The sequence below is a fragment of the Prorops nasuta genome, unplaced genomic scaffold (genome assembly GCF_024137725.1).
Source record: "Prorops nasuta isolate Cenicafe-Biocafe unplaced genomic scaffold, Cenicafe_Pnas_1.2 PNAS00013, whole genome shotgun sequence".
Classification (NCBI taxonomy): Eukaryota; Metazoa; Arthropoda; class Insecta; order Hymenoptera; family Bethylidae; genus Prorops; species Prorops nasuta.
This window is the reverse complement of record NW_027116810.1, coordinates 5,434,130-5,449,444: the sequence shown is the minus strand read 5'-3', so window position 1 is coordinate 5,449,444 and position 15,315 is coordinate 5,434,130.

Below are 15,315 nucleotides of genomic sequence, written 5' to 3'. Positions count from 1 at the left end.
GCTAGAGCATCATATTGGATATGAGTATGTAACGTCTCTCTTCCCCTGGGAACAAATACTATAACAATAAGCTGAATTCAGAACAAGGTAGTGGGGGAGCTAAATCATGCGCCTTAGCTAAACGCGCACTCCCACTCCGGGGGTCGGAGAGTCCAGCTCTAGGTTAAGAAAACGTAGCAATTAAGTTTGGATAGATTCATTCTAATTACTTCCTTAAATCAAGCTACACTGTTTTTCCTAAGTCGATTTGCTTCAACTTTGTTTGAACCACTTGTATTTTAGTTAGTATCTACTTTCACTGTATTCATTATTCTTACTCTAATTATACTATTTTTGCTCATTTCTTAAGTGAAATTAGTGTTTATATTCTTTTGCATTTTCCACCCTCATCATCACCCAAGAAGCCATTTCTCCACGAAAACAGGTATAAGCCTCAGCATTTGTTTCATACGAACGATCGAATCGCGACCGGTCCCGGGTAGACTAGTCCAAACGTATAGTGCCCGAAACGGATAATTTACGAACGAGCCGATTCTACATATCGAAATCCGTCCCCGCGAATCAAGACGTTACAAAATTGGTGTCAGAAGTGGGATACGCGATTCGACAATTAACCAAATACTAAACGAAAAGATGTCCAACGGTAAAGGTTGACTCCAGCCTATTTTGACCAGCTACAGGCGGAATTAGTAGCCAGCGACCATAGAATTAAAGAATTAGAAATAGAACTCGAGAAAAAGAGAAGTGCGCAGGAGGAAGTTGCTAGGTTGCTAACGGAAAACACCAATGCGGAAAAGCGGATTCGTGAATTAGAGAACGTATATGAAGCATTAAGAAATAGACTTGCGACAACACAAAGAAATCCGGGAAATTCGGAGCAGGGTCAGGATTCAATGCCACCACAAACCCTAAGGGGACTCTCAAACACTCAGTCTCCAGAACTAAATGTAGAAACATGCCGTTATTGCAAAAACTTGGGTCACAACATACCAAAATGTAGGAAACTCGCATACCGGCGGAGAAATATGCGAAACCTTAACTCGAATTCCACTTCGTTCGTTTTGAATCAAACTCATAACAATCTACCATCACTTAATCAACCACGATCCAATAGGAATCCTAACGACACTCCTCAAACCTCCACGTACACTCCCCAGAAGGATAATAAACAATACCCTGTTAAATTCAAACAGATTATTCGACAAGATCCCAACGCATATCAAGACAGAAGTCCCCAAATTTCTGGTTTTTGTTCAAGCGAATACCTTTGCGGTGAGCAGCATGAACAGGCTAGTGGAAACGAAGTACTACCTAATCATTTTTTAATGCAGGACCAAATCGGGTTTTCACTAGATCGAAATTAAAGATCGCTATTACTAATCTGACTTACAACGCTCACAAAAACGTTAATTGCATATCTATAAGACACCTCAATCCACTGAATCCACTGAATCCACTGATCCACTGAATTCACTGAAATCCACTGAATCTTCTAAATCCACTGAATCCACTGATTTTATCCATAAAACGTCTCAATTCGCTGATTTTATCTACAAGACACCTCAATCCACTGAATCCACTGAATCCACTGAATCCACTGAGTCCACTGAGTCCACTGAATCTACTAAATCCACTGAATTCACTGATTTCATCTATAAAACGTCTCAATTCGCTGATTTTATCTACAAAACACCTCAATCCACTGAATCGACTGAATTCACTGAATCCACTGAATCTACTAAATCCACTAGACCCACTGATTTTATCTATAAAACGTCTCAATTCGCTAATTCCATACGCCAAAAATCACAATCCACTGATTCTATCTGTAAGTTGTCTCATTTCATTGATTTTATCTACAAAACGCCTCAATTCACTGAATCCACTGAATTATGATATATTTACTAAACCTCCAGTAGTAAGGGACTGGATGTAGAATTAGAATTAGACTCAGAAGGGTTAAATTTCCTGTTGCCTAAAAACCTTAAAAACATAAAGCGGTTTTGGGACTTGTGAAATATTATAGGCTATTCATACCTAAATGTTCAAAAATAACAAAGCCATTAACAAATTTACTACCAAAAGTAAAACCTCTTTTTGTATGGATTCATTTTCAATAGAAGTCGTTTGAAATCTTACGAGATGCCTTATGTACAGACTCGATACTTTGATACTCTAATTTTGATAAACATGTTCATCATAACCATGGACAAATCATCGAAACTTTGTAATCGGTAGTTGAAAACCTTGAATTTTGATTTTTAAAATAAAGTATAAGTGGGAAAAATAAATTGTAGTGCCGTTGTTTTTCTAGAAACCCACCGCCGTGCATTCTTTTTAATCGCGCTATTTATCGTTCTGTGCCAGATAGATGAGAGTCACGCGAACCTTTCTCAGAAGCATTCAACTGTTTAGACTACAATGCTAGAGCCAAGAAACCTTAAGCCCCAACGATAACGACGATGGTGGCTCGATGGACTTATGTGACCTACCACTTGACGAACAAAGACCGAATCTAACTCCCTTTATCAATGACGAATCGACTGATGAAAAAACCGTAGACAATGTAAACACACGGAAACATTCTATAACAACTGGGAGTACTGCCTTGCTTAAGGTTGCTAAACTCGAAACTGTTTAAAGCACAAATGCGATAATACTGTTATATGCATTGACTGCCAGGGTGAACCTGTTGAGGCAAGGACGTATTCGAAGTACATAAAGAGAACCTTTTGCCCTCTTATCAAGGATTAACATTAAAATAAGCGCATATTGTTTATAAAAATAGCAATGCCCTTGTGACTCTTTCAATAAAAACGGAGCACAAGGAACCACTCGTTGATGAGAATCATCTACAACATTTACACAGGAAACATTTAACTTTAAAGCTTTATCCATAACTAAAACTGTTTCAATAGACTCAATAGCCCATAAAAGAGAATCACGAATCTCCCGAAGTAAATTTTATTAGAAGAGAAATAACTTTCGTAACCTGTAAACAATTAATTGTAACATTCGGCGTCGATGCACAGAAAATTTTAATACCATGAATCCAGCATAAGAGGACACAAGGGAATTTTGAGAACTTATAATAGGCTACGTCCTTATTATAATTGGAATTTGAGAAAAGGGACATACAAAACTTTAGACATAATTGTAAGGGGTGCCAACTCCGAAAATTAATCATAGCAAAACCTAGACAGCTTATGGTGCTGACCGATACAACTGGTGCCTCGTTCAATAAAATAACATTAGAAATAGTCGGCCCGTTGCCTGATATCTCTAAAGGGAATGAATACATTCTGACAATACGAAACTCGATAACGAAATTCTTGGCCGACGTGCCATTGTCCGCAGCAAACAGCATAGAGACCGCGCTTATATTAATTGCTGAAAGTATGCATTTGCGTATTTGGAGCTCCAAAAGCTCTATTGACAGATCAAGAGTATAACCTTTGTTTAGCATAATGTTAAGAGCGTTTTTGGGAAGCTCAATATTAAACCAGTTCATAACCACGGCTTACCACTCCCAATTGAATAAGTCCCTGGAAGGTTCGTAAATCCGTATGAGGATCTTTTTGAAGATTCCGAAAACGCTCACCAATAATATTAAGACTAAATATAAGAACAAGTCGCATATAATTAATACACTCTAATAAGGCTAGATCAAGTAAGGACGTTCCTGGATCACAAGACATATCACACATTTTCTCTACCCCTGTACTTCTACATCTTAATCTTGATACACCTTTGCATCGGATCGATTGGATACAACTGTCAAGGACCGCACCTTCAAGTTACTACCATCAGTCTAGTAGACGTAGACGATCGCAATATCAAAAATAAATGTTGATTCATAACTCCTAAAAATTGTCCATTTTCAAATACATCGCTCACGGACTGTTAGATACTGTGGAATACATTTGCATAATTCCAATGCGCATTATGAATAACAATGTTGCATCATGTATAACTCAGGGGTTCCCATTTCAACAGTTATATAATAATATCGGATTGAAATCAAAATCTACCACCTCCAGGTGCATAATTGATGCAGGGAGAATTGGTAACGACAGTAGCTGCTCGAGCACATAATACACAGACGCCAAAATCAGGAGTGAGCATCTTAACGACCCCGACTTGAAAAATTAGCTTTCCCTCTGGCAAAATGTACTACGTGGGAAACCTGGAGTGCATGGACATACGGGTTGAAAGTGGTGTCTAATTACAAATTCTCATCCCCCTTCTTTTTCCCTTTTATCTCTCAACAATGTTGATACTATATACTTTCTTTAATAAACCTTTGTGTTTTTCCTACCCTTAATAAGTACTTCCCTTGACCCACTGTTACAAGGGTTGTCTTCTAATTCCATAAATTTATAAGCATGAGTATATACGATCTAAATATCGAAGGACCGAAGAAGGTGTGCGTCGAAAAGGAAAGGCGAATTGTCCACTGGAGCGATATCCGGAGTTGTTCAGTCAAAACCCTAGGGATGTCACCACAATCAGCAATCGTTCAATTTCAGATATATTCTGATTGTTTTAAAAATAAAAAAAAAATAATAGCCGCAACGTCAGCATAGAATTACAATCAATAGCTAATCACAAACACAATATCATTGTAATCAATTCATAAAACAACATAAGTCAGGGGTTTTATGCCTTTGTGCTTTTCCCCAAGAGCTAATAAAGGAACATTCCGAAAGCTCAATCGACGTGTATATCATTCATTTATTTATTATACAAAATTAACAGCATCTACTTTTTATCTTTTTATTATTAATTGTTTTTGAATTTCATTTTTAAACATGGATATATATTATGTGACTCTTTTGATATTTTGCAAATTGTGTTCTGCAGCTTTTGATCTTCCTGTTAAACAATTGGGAGATATTCAATATTATGACTTTCCTCATCCTCCAACATGCAATAACCCTATTACTGTAAAAGGAACTCCTGAGGTTAGACAAATAGGAATATGGGAACTGGATGAGACTCAACTTTTATCAACCGGATTAATTGCTTGGACCGAAAAAATCACAACATCATGTACTTATTACTTTTTTGGAAGTGAAGAGACAACTATCCAAGATCAGGAATTTGACATACCTCCTATGAATTTAAATTGGGCAGAATTATTAGTTACTTCTACATTTCAAGAGAGAGATCTAAATTCGGAAGCTCTTTACACTTGTAAGTGGCCAGGTACTCAAGAAAAGACCACAATTCGCACTAAAGTAAAGAAGTTTCAATATTCTTTTGATAGAAATCTTAAACCCCGAATTGGAGCAGAATGGAAACAAGAACCAAGAAACTCCCTATTATGGAGATCAGCCACTCATTCAATTTGGGTACCACCAGCATCACCCAGTTTGTGTCCTTTTAATCTATTGTCAAATTCATCATCTTTAACTCATGTTTCTGTAAATGGCACATATATCATTGTCCCCTCAAGACAATCATTTTTCTCAATAGATCCACTTTCTGTTTCTGTATGTATGCTAAATCAATCATTTATTATTGAAACAAACGAAGGATACTTTATTTCATGGGAAGATCACTCCAACAGTCATCTATCTGTAAACAGAATTACTTCCTTACACGATACCCAATGGAGATTTAATCTAGCTGAGACTGTTTATTTAGAGAATGAACTCCAAGAAAATACGGTAAAAAACTTCAAGTCTGTGTGGAGCTCTTTATGTAAGTTAAAAATGGCACAATGGGCAAACATTTTATATCATCCCCGCGCTGATAGAGTTGCACAATATATTACCGGGGATCCTCACAGTAAAGGAAAATACTATCAAGGAAAAGATGCTGTTGCAGAAGCGCGATCATCCACTTCAGGAACAGAACAACAGTAGGGACTGTCGAGGTACTAACTTTAGGATTAAATTTAGATTAAAATATTAACCAATAACTATTTGTAAGCATACATCATAGTCTGCTGCAGATCCTCATATATGTTTATATAATTGTTTCGGGAAAAACTTTGTTGCAGGATGTAGAATAACTATAACGCTGGGAAGTCATTCTTCCCTTTCTTTGTTCCTCGGCTACTCGTTTTCTAATAAGATTCTTGATTCCATCCAATAAAAGAATTAAAATTCTTTTAATTCTTTTATTATCCCAGGGGAGGAGGTGTAACGTCTCTCTTCCCCTGGGAACAAATACTATAGCAATAAGCTGAATTCAGAACAAGGTAGTGGGGGAGCTAAATCATGCGCCTTAGCTCAACGCGCACCCCCACTCCGGGGGTCGGAAAGTCCAGCTCTAGGTTAAGAAAACGTAGCAATTAAGTTTGGATAGATTCATTCTAATTACTTCCTTAAATCAAGCTACACTGTTTTTCCTCAGTCGATTTGCTTCAACTTTGTTTGAACCACTTGTATTTTAGTTAGTATCTACTTTCACTGTATTCATTATTCTTACTCTAATTATACTATTTTTGCTCATTTCTTAAGTGAAATTAGTGTTTATATTCTTTTGCATTTTCCACCCTCATCATCACCCAAGAAGCCACTTCTCCACGAAAACAGGTATAAGCCTCAGCATTTGTTTCATACGAACGATCGAATCGCGACCGGTCCCGGGTAGACTAGTCCAAACGTATAGTGCCCGAAACGGATAATTTACGAACGAGCCGATTCTACATATCGAAATCCGTCCCCGCGAATCAGGACGTTACAAGTATGAAATTGTATGTATTGGGAACAGTTTAGTATTTTATATGTATGTACAATGTAAACACACAAGTGAGTAATCCAAAATTATCATATTTATTATTATGAGTTTGTAAGTGTTGGGTTTGGTTAATTATTTATAGAATTATCAATCTATTTTGTCCGATAAAATCTGTTATACACATATGTATAGGTAACATGAGTTAATATATCTTTGAAATTTGTAGGTCTAACGTTGAAAAATATGAATTAACTTATTTGGTTTACTATGGTATATAGTAATTCCCATTAATTCTATGACTATATGAAAGGATCTGAAAATAATAACACATAATTGTATAATGACAATATGAGCATAAATACTATTCGTTTATTTACATTATAAAACACCTTCATTTATAATTACAAATTGGAGTTGTTCCTTCATTTGTAAGTTTTTTTTTATTACAATCAATTTATCTTCAATATTTGTTGAATTATCTATTACGATAGCTGAAATTTCCTTGTTATTAATAGTTTGCACTTCTGATCCTCTGCTTCCAATATTAAGTAATCTATTTACCTTGCTCGTTCTTACTTGATTTATCAATTCCTTTATGTCCATAAACTCTTCCATCAAATTTAATATCTAGAATTCTGTATTTACTGTATTATTTAGTTCTTTTAAGTTAGTATAAAATTTATTTATTTCGTCGTTTAACATTGATATTTTCTTTCTTTTATCTCTTGGTTCAAAAATGCCATTTTGTATTGTTCAATTTCCTTATTGCTTTCTTTTAATAACATCTTTATAAAGCCTAATAAAATATACAAACATTTGTTAATTGTATATATTTTTAATTCTATTTTGCAGGAAACTCAGAGAGAAAGAGAGATTGAATCGACATTAATTTAAGAAATATGAAAACAATTATTTGGAATTAATAGGCAAAACATGGAATAGAAATAAAAGCTTATTGCCCCTTTAAAGGAAGGACAAATTTCCAAGATAGATAAGAATTAATCATTTCAAGACACATTTTTGGCGCTTTTATAAGTTTGATACGTTTAATCCATATTTTATTCAAGTAAGAACGAGCATGGTAAATAGATTACTTAATATTGGTAGCAGAGGATCAGAAGTGCAAACTATTAATAACAAGGAAATTCCAGCTATCGTAATAGATAATTCAACAAATATTGAAGATAAATTGATTGTAATAAAAAATAAAAACTTACAAATGAAGGAACAACTCCAATTTGTAATTATAAATGAAGGTGTTTTATAAACTAAATAAATGAATAGTATTTATGCCCATATTGTCTTTATACAATTATATGTTATTATTTTCAGATCCTTTCATATAGACATAGAATTAATGTGAATTACTATATACCATAGTAAACCAAATAAGTTAATCCATATTTTTCAACGTTAGACCTACCAATTTCAAAGATACATTAACTCATGTTACCTATACATATGTGTATAACAGATTTTATCGGACAAAATATATTGATAATTCTATAAATAATTAACCAAATCTAACACTTACAAACTCATAATAATAAATATGATAATTTTGGATTATTCACTTGTGTCTTTACATTGTACATACTGTTGTGGTTCGTTCGCGGATTCATGACAAACTTAAGAAATTTTTGTATAATAAAGATTTATTAAGAATTATTACAATGTCTCTTTCTATACAATTCGTTATCCAAGAGCTATGAGCTAGTTAATAGTGTACTTAAGAGGCAAAGGATTGCCTAGAAAGGTCTAAGAGGTAGGAGGACGGAAGGTCCTAAAAGATTCGACTGGTTCCTCTTAGCTGTAGACTCGAACTGATTTTGGGGCTGAACATTTGGGGCTCTTACCCTCAAAGTGCAGCGTCAAACATTACCTTATATGGTAACATTTCTGGGTCCCGATGGTCAAATGCGTCATTGTTCTAGAACGTTCGACTGCTGTCGAAGTGCATTGGCCACGTGTCGGGACTTAGCCTTGGCGACAATGTGAACGAACTGCGTCAAGCGGTTCGTGTTACACTTAGGAATTTGTCGCTTTTAGGAGTATTTCTCCTTTACAATGAGGCTATTGATATTTTAATATATTTATAATGGATTTAGATTTATTAATTATGTTTTTAAATGATAATAATATTAATAATGTATTGTTTATTGTAGTAAGGGTTATGTAGGTTTATTCTGTGTACATAATAATACATATAAAATACTAAACTGTTCCCAATACATACAATTTCATTCTCATATCCAATATTATGCTCTAGCAAAGTGCGACTCATATTAATGCCATTGTTAAATTATGTAAATATGAATTTAATCAGCTGGATACAATTGTATGTAGATTTGAGCATGCAGTTTTCGCTAAATTTTAAGTCCATCCATACATCAATGGAAAAACTCAATTGGCTTATTATTTCCTATAGATTATTCATCGAAGTCAATCATCAATTTATAATTTGTTAATCTGTAAAATTAAAGCTACATTTAAACAAAGAATTTTGCCCTTACATTAATTTATCCATTTGCTAGATATATAAAAATAATTGATTACTTATCTAATTGTATCTCCATTCTTCAATGCGATGTGACTAATAAAGTATTCTTCATTAATTATATTCAAAACACCAACTAAATTCATTTACTAATATTTCGTATATATTTTTCCAAGTATTCCAATTCTATAAGGGAGACCGGGGTAAAATAGGGTACCGTTGTAAAACAAGGACCCATTAATATAACATAAACTACATTTCTGATTCAGGCATTAATGAAGATATGTAATAGTGCCACTAGAAGATATTTGTCAGCAAAAATTTGTAAACATTGGCGCTTGATTACTTTCCAAACGCTTTATTTTTCATTTTTGCACATAATTCTTAAAAGTTTCCGATAATTTCGAAGTGTTCAGTACAAAATCTAGAATAATAGAGTAAATTTTCACTTAAGTCACTTAATTTGTAATATTTTTAACTATAATTTCGTTAGTCGTATTTTTAATTTACATACGATATATGTCTGTATAATATTTAAATACACTTTGTATGGTTAAGGGGCAAAACCGTACGGGGTAAAATGGGACCTCATACTTTCATTAATGACTGAATCAGGAATATAATTTTTGTTATATTAATGGGTTCTTGTTTTACCCTGGTACCCTATTTTACCTGGGTTTCCCCTAATAAATGTATTTATTGTAAAGAAATATGCGCATTAACAAAATTACAAGAAGGATGAGTACAATGCATAAAAAATTTTAAATGGGCTCATGAAGGATGGACTGACTAGAAAATTGAAGATTTACATAATTTCTCATGTAATACATGCTAAGTTTGTATCAATTTTTTGTTTCCAATTTAAATCCGTGGAGAATCCTATTTTACCCATGGGTCGGGGTAAAACCGTAAATTGTTATGTTTTTTTTTAAATTAAGATTTGATTGATCAAAAATAAAAATAATTATTTAATTTTGTGTCACCACTTTAAAGAAGGTTTATATTAAACCAAAGTCGTTTTATTTTCAATTTTTTTAAAATAATAACCTAAATATAAGCCTTTATCCTTAAGGGTACCGTTTTACCCCGGTCTCCCCTACTATATCTTGCTCCTATTTTCTCACTGGAATTATTTCTCAGTTAACCTAATCCTGTCAAAAACACATGTATGTACCCTGTATGTGTTAGTAGTTGCAGAAAATGGCTATAGGGATCCTATCTTGAATAAAACTCTTTGCGCTCTCAGTGCTGCCAACCTTGTAGACTAAAAGTTCCTCTAATGGGTGGTAAAGTGTCGCCGTCCCCGCTCACCAGCACGCACGGACACATCAGCACAGTCCCATGGTCGCGTTCCGACTGCCTGCTATGGCAGTCTGCGCACGACATTCGCGCGCAGCCTGCTTGAAGCGCGTAACTAGCGTTCAAGCCAGACTCGATGTTCTATCTCCCCTCCTCGTGGGGACTTATAGACACGGTCATTCTTTTTAGGACTCCCCGAGGCCGCTTCTTTTTATCTCAGGTTGCCTGGGTTGTTTGGCATGGCCCTGCCTTACTTCTCAGGGTAACCTGGACATCGTTTACTGGAGCGCCGGTTTTTTCATCCGGGCCTCTGCCTGTCAACGGGGTCTATCCTTGACGTTAGCTATAATCCACTCGTGAGCCTATCTCGCGAATCGGTAACGTAGGGATTAATAATATCCACTGTTCGGTAACTTTTATACTTTTTATTCGGTATCTCGCATACGTAACGGGGAACTTCGTTACATACTTCATGTATAGCTTTAATTGATTTGAAGTCCGAGGGTAAAAATTTAAACCATTTTTTAATTAATTGTGGATTTTTATATTCTTTGGAATTCATGTCAAAAGACCAAAACCATTGTTTATAAATAACAAAAAGTCTTTTACTATGAATAAAATAGAGAAAATCACTCGCAGGTAATTTACAAATTGTGTTAAAATTTGAAACATCTTCTTCCTCTGATTGTAGTTTTTTATCTGAAGTTAGGATTAATGGTGGTAATAGTTTTCTTTCTTCGCGGTGTTATATCTTCATCTGTTGTTGGAATCATCGGACTATTTTTTATTCCCTCATCTGATTTATATAAATTATAAATATTATTTAAATATACTGCATTAAAAGGTGATCCATTCGTACTATCGTGGTGTTGAACATAAGGATGTATTATATGCCCAGATGTATCATGATGTAAGCCTAAACTATGTCCAACTTTATGCATTAAAATCCAATGCAAACTATTCAAATGTGAATTGTACGGTCCTAAACCAAAAAACCATTGTTTTTTATCCATATCTAAATGAAATTCTTTTCTCTGGTGTAGTTTATCAGGAAAATATGCATGTCCCACAACCTAACCTCCTAATCTAGCATCACATTTTGTTGAATCATAAACAAAGTTATGATTAACACTTTGAAAAGAAATAATTATATCTGCTTTACTTTTCTCTTGTACTTCTTTAAAAGTTAAATTTGTCACAATTGACCTGTTATGTCCTGGGTTGTGTAGTAAACTCAGGAACTGTTTTTGTTGTGGGCTCCAGTGTCCGCTGCCTACCAGCTGGTAGTTGTTGTAGGAAATTCGATTGAGGATTTTTTTTGTATTGAGGGATAATACTCAGTTGAGAAGACTTCGATGATTTTTAAATGGTTTTTATTTATTAACCATAACAAATATAAGAGAGTCTTCCAAGACTGTTCTAGTTGAAGGTACAATTAGCACTTGCTTAAAAGCTAATCGAATTAGTCGACGCCGGGTCCTGGATCGTGATCCAGGGAGATGGCTAAGCCAATCAAAACATTTTTAAAATGAATTTATTCTATCTTTGACCAATAAGAATTAAAGCATCTTAGAGTAAGTGGGAGGTAGAATTCTCTCACGGACTTACGGTCGCACGATGCAAAGATGCAAACGTAGGCAAAGATAAGGTCCCGGCGACGGTGCCTGCAGATTCTGGCATATGGGATCACATTCAATTATCCTATTTCTTTTAATAAAATAATTTTTATTTTCCGGGATTAATTGGTTAGGGACGTAACACTTCCCTCCTTAAAGATAGATCGTCCGCGATCATTTTGTTTAAGGTGTTAATCTCATAAGCTATAATGCTGCAGTCCATAACTTAATTATAGAATGATTACATGGTTTGATTATAATGTATTGGTATGTCGACTAGGGTCGAGTAACTTAAAAGTAGTGTAGCTATGCCGATACTGAAACAGTGGCGAGGGGAGTGCGGCGCGCGGGGGTCCCCGTCGCCAGGCGGGAGTTGTCCCCACTCCTCTGACGTCATGCCCCCCCCTCCACACTTGGTTAGCATATGAGTTCCCCCACTCCGCTGACGTCACAGTAATTTTTTAATTGCTTCACGAACGTGTCACAATTTTGATATGAGTTTAGGGACTGCATTAACTCCCACCACTTATGAGTCCCCCCACTCTGATGACGTCAGGGCATATTTTTTTAATTGCTTTAGGAACTGCAGTAATTTTTAAGAGCGAGAGAGAGTGAGTGAGTGAGATAATAGCGTTCTCGGATGTGCTATTCGGCTGAGCACAGCGTTTCAACGCTCGCCGCGACCTAAAATGGCTACAATCATATTTTAAATATTTTTTCTATATACGATTGTCTTTTCTTCTTCCATGGAGAGCGTTCCAGGAGAGAGAGAGAGAGAGAGAGTATAGCGTTTCACGCTTATCTGGGCCGAGTCCATTGTCCTAACACGAGGTAATATACCTCAACTATACCCCCTCCCCTGATAAAGCCCACCCTAAAGCAGTTTTGGTGCGCTCTACAGAGTGTGGATTGACACACCATATGTATGAAACTCTACTACTACTACTACTACTATTAACGGGAAGGTCTACACCGTCATTACAGAGCGGTTCCACCTCAAATCTTAGTTTTCAAACAACAGCGTTGTTTATGGACCGATTTTCAAATTTGCGATAGTTTTGTATCGGGTAAAATAGCAGCTTTGGGATAAAACAAAGAAATATTGAAAAATAAAAAAAAATATATGAAGATTAATTAATAGATATTAAAATTTAATTAAGCAATAATTTAAAGATTTCGCTGTTTTATCTCAAAGGCGTTACTTTGCTGATTCCAAAATGCCCACAAAATCGAAAATCGGTTCACAAATAACGCTGTAGTTTGAAAACTAGTAATTTAGATTCAAATTTGTCCACAGAGACGTAATGTCGGTAAAACAGAACATTTTTTCCAACATTATTTTTACCCAAAAGAGGGCACTGTAAATTCACAATTTTGTAAAGAAAAGCATTCAAAACAAAATACGGCTTCCTAGAATTATTATTACATACACTATTTAAGAATGCTGAAGCTGATGCTTCACAAGGAGAGCGATGCCTCGTTCATTACACATTCAGCTAAAACCACAACAAAGACGTTCGGACTAGTGATGCACAAATCGTCCAATTATATCGATATTTCGTATCGATTCGTATTGTACAACCAAAACTGATACGATTAAAATATCGGCTCTGCAGTATCGATATTTCGATATTATCGATAATAACTAAAATATATATTATATATATGTAAATAATATAGATGTAAAAGATTTAATATTTTTAACTACAAAAATGATAATGATTCAGATTTATCACGATTAAATTTTATACGCACTAAATCATAAGCGGTAACAAAATTTAGATAATACAGAAATTTTAAAACAACCGAATAAATATATGTATATTTCACTTATAATAAAAGGTAATAGCTAATAAAATATTTTAAAATTCTGTTTGTATTATAATCTAGAAATATTTATTAAGTTCTTTTATTAAGTTTAAAACAGAACATCTTAACTTATACCTTCCGTAAGTATAAAATAGCTTATATTAAGTCAATATCTTTTAATTTAACGGTATGTATATTACTCTCTATACTTAAATAACTTTAATATGTCTTAATTTAACCAGTAACTCCTCTTCTTCTATATTAGTTCCATCTTTCAGTCTCCTAATAAGTTGTAAAGAATATGTATGTCTCCACGATTAAGTTAGGTAAAGCGAAACTTGGTCTTGTGATGAAACCCTTAGTATAATTACAACCTACAAATAATTAATAATAATTATAAATGCTAAACACAATATTAAGAATTTTGTACAACTCTTTTAAATTTACTAACCTTGATTAACACCGAAAACAAATGTGTTGGTGCTGCTAAAAGCTGCAGTTTTTAAATTATAGTGACCAATCTTCTGAAGTTAGCGAACCCAGAAATATTAGTTGTTGCAAGTGTTCACTGTTTAAGCGATTCCTGCTTTCAGATACAATTCTGCCAGCTTTTGAAAATAACCTTTCGCAAGGTACTGATGAAGCAACAGCTGCTAAATATTTGGTGCCTAGCTTATGCAACTCACTGTTATTCATTGCCCAAAATTTTATTGGACAGGAATCTATTGGTGTAGGGGGCTGGCTTAAATAATACCTTAAATTTTCTGGTACTTCCCCATTGCTATTTTTCTCTGTTGATATAGCTTCATTTACCAATGTCTCATGGTAAGACCAAAAATTGTTGAATTTTACGTTATTCTGTGGAGGAATGATTTCATTCTTATTTGAGGTTATACCATTTAATATTGCTGCTAGTTCATTTGTAATATTAGAACACGCAGACTTATTTTTAAAATGAACTGTTTTAAATCTAGGGTCTAAGATGGTAGCAATAGCCAAAACACTTTCTTCTTCTATTTTAAGAAATCTTAAATCGAATTGCTCCTGTAATTTTTTTTTCATTTCGTTTCCCATGTTTGTTGCAGGTTGTAAATTGTATAATGTAGTTCTCAGTGTATTTATTATTGGTATTGCCTTACTGGCTGTTAAATAAGATTCGCCACTGATAATTAATGTTGCTTCCTTAATAGGTTTTAATAGCTCAATGAATTCCTTTAATGTTTGCAATTCCTTGGCCGATACCATAATTGGTGCAGCAGGAAAATTTAATAGTATTGATCCAATCTTGTCGGATAACTGTACAAATCTATCCAACATATCATGAGTAGAGTTCCATCGGGTATCAACAGACTGGATAAGTTTCAAGTCTGATACAGTTCGCAAAGAGTCCATAGCAGCCACTGA